This window comes from Trachymyrmex cornetzi, unplaced genomic scaffold (genome assembly GCF_001594075.2).
Source record: "Trachymyrmex cornetzi isolate Tcor2-1 unplaced genomic scaffold, Tcor1.1 scaffold186, whole genome shotgun sequence".
Lineage (NCBI taxonomy): Eukaryota > Metazoa > Arthropoda > Insecta > Hymenoptera > Formicidae > Trachymyrmex > Trachymyrmex cornetzi.
The window spans coordinates 81,797-84,758 of NW_017296484.1; positions in this window are offsets into that span (position 1 = coordinate 81,797).

The following is a 2,962-nucleotide window of genomic DNA, read 5'->3' on the forward strand; positions in this document are numbered from 1 at the left end:
ATAATATCCTCAATAGAAGTGCGTGTATTTACGTTTCGTAAAATAATAAAGATGTAGCAAAAAATAACTACATCGAACACGTACTTTTATAATATAGCACGAAAAATGCTAAATGCACTGATAAATTACCATTCGACATATTATCGATATTTTTAGTTTCGTGCTATTCCGTGTAAGTGGGGGCGCATCACCGTCTTACATCGATTTTTCAATAGAACTTCCAAAATCTGTATTATCGACCTTGATTTAGTTCAGCCGTTGCTTTAGGATCCCTTTAAGTTCAGTGTAAACGCAAACCATGGAGATTGAGCAAATTGTAGTATTCGATGAATCTTTGTTACGCGAAGACCGTGACGAGACATTATTGCAATTTTCGGTAGTGAATGCGGTCGTGAATGACGTAACGCTGTTTATCGTACAGCGTCGCTAGAAGTTTATCCTCGCGCTTGCCGGGCGGATCATCGCGCGTCGGGCAGAAAGGCAGGTCAATGTGTTGATCGTGCAGATGCTGCGGATACTCGAGATCGACCTCGAGAATGTAACCGGTGGTCGAATCCGGAGCGATCGCGCTAGCATCAAAGTTCGCAACGTCTTGGACCCATTGAAATTCGGCGTATAGCAATGATTGACACATCGCCCACCCGTATAAATTGTTAATGTCATAGTACATCAAGTATGACGATGGTTCCGACGGGTCGTACGAACGCATGTACTTGTTATTAGCCTGCGTGTATCAGTCTGAACATTGGCTGAGGCCGCCGCGTATACCGCGCTGGATGAACATGATCATATCGATGTCGGTGAGCAACTTAAATCTTACGCGGATATATTTTAGCAATGCGTCCAACGTGAAACCAGGCAAGGTGTAATAATGCGCGAGATTGAGACCGTAACTCACGACATAACTTTCACGAAAATTTTCGAAAATGTCATCCAATAACGAGATATCTGTTTTCAAGTACAGATCACTGTACTCGCCGAGCGTTCGGATGAAGAATCGCTGCCATACATTCACAGCGTGAGTGTAATCGCTCTCGGATACTGTGTGGCCCATCAATGAACTGTAAAATGATTCACGAGGTGGCAAGCATCGTTCATTCAATTTTTCGTCCTTGTCAACGTTCTCATACGGAAATACGCCTTTACGAGTCAGTAATTCAAATTCTTCGTCCAATAATGTTGAAAATTTGAAACGTACGATTTTTAATTTGTCTCTGCTTAGAAACGACGCCAATTTATCGAAGCTGGTACTGAGAGATTTAATAAATGAATCTATAAAACGTAATTTTACACAATTATTCTGAAAATTATTTTTACTTTTGTCTTTAATGCTATCGACATGTTTTGTGAATGAAATGTATTTTTCTTTGATTATCCGTAACACATCTACTTGTCCTTCGTACGGGGTAGCAATTTCTTTAATTATAAAGTGCGCGTCGTAGCCCGATAAATTATGAAAAACGATCGAAATATATAATGAATTTTTATAATTTAAGTTACAGTTTGAATGCGTTGGACCACGATATCTACCAGTGAGATGGCAATGATCGCGTAACCGCGTGTTGTCCGGCGCGAACGGTTTCTCGCAAATGCGACAACGCGTCGCGCTACGGTACGCCTCCCATTGTTCTTTCGACAATGTTTTCTTAGGCACGTTATCAGATACGATATTTTTTACACGACGCGCCAAGTCTTGGAATTGTCGCGCGAACAACGCGACGCAATCTTCATCGCGACGGAACCGATATGATGATAACGTGTCGTCGTACGAAGATCGCACGTAGTATCCTATACTAAATATCTCGTGTTGTTGATAAGTATACGACGACGCATCTTCCTTGTCGGGCTCCGTTTTCCGCAGAACGCACTCCAGGTCGGCGTATACTACGAACGGTACTGTGAACGGTAATGTGAATAAAAAAATTTGTTTTCTCACCACTATATGTACTTTCTTTTACTTCCCATTCTTTGCCTCGATGCTCTAGTATAAAACAATGTATTGTAAAAAATACATCATAAGTAAAAAAGGGTGTCATACGTTTTCGGGCAGGTGGTGGTGGGGGAGACGGCGGCGGCGGGTAATGAAAAAAATATGGAACGCATAGCGAAAATGTCATGTTTATGCAATTCATCGACTGGAGTCCTATGTTACATAGGGCCCTAGTTATCTCTGTTTACATAAACAGTGATGCCGCCGACCGGGGACCTTCCCGCGCCTTCCCCGCGATACGAAAACCCCCGCACCGATGAGTATCCACCGCGCCCCGCGCTCTCCTCTAGCCCCATGGGTTAGAACCCGCCTAGCCGATTCTACTAACGAAGTATTTACCGAATCGAGTCGATATCGCGTACAATTGGAAACACGTCGCAGGACTCGGAACTTGCCGATCGTGACTCCATGAGTTCGAATCCAATCGACATCGTTGCCGATCTGTTCGGCATGCTCGTTCTCGAAACAGTGTTCGAAAAGGTTCCGAACATGAGCCTACCGCGCAAAATACTACCCTCGGCTGGATTCTATCGAGACCAATAGCCTCTTTTCCGAATGCTGACTCAATTTCCGCACTTGCGCATCACGGCGTCGTTACTGACACTCTTATGCTCTTTTCCGAATGCTGACTCAATTTCCGCACTTGCGCATCACGGCGTCGTTACTGACACTCTTGATCGCGATCTTCGTTGCTTTTGGGAAATTGAGGAAATGCCTCAAAAAGCTCTTCGGAACCCTGAGGAGCACCAATGCGAAGAGCACTTCAGAGCCACACATTCCCGTATGACGGAGGGACGCTATATTGTCCGACTACCGTTTAAAAACGTACCATCTACACTGTTAAAAAAGACATAAAATTTAATGTACTTTTAAGTTACAAAAATTAAATTATATTTTATTACCTGTAACGTCCGCCGAAAATTGCGCGCAGGCGAACGTCACTTTTAACGACGCCAGACGCGTTGCCGTGGC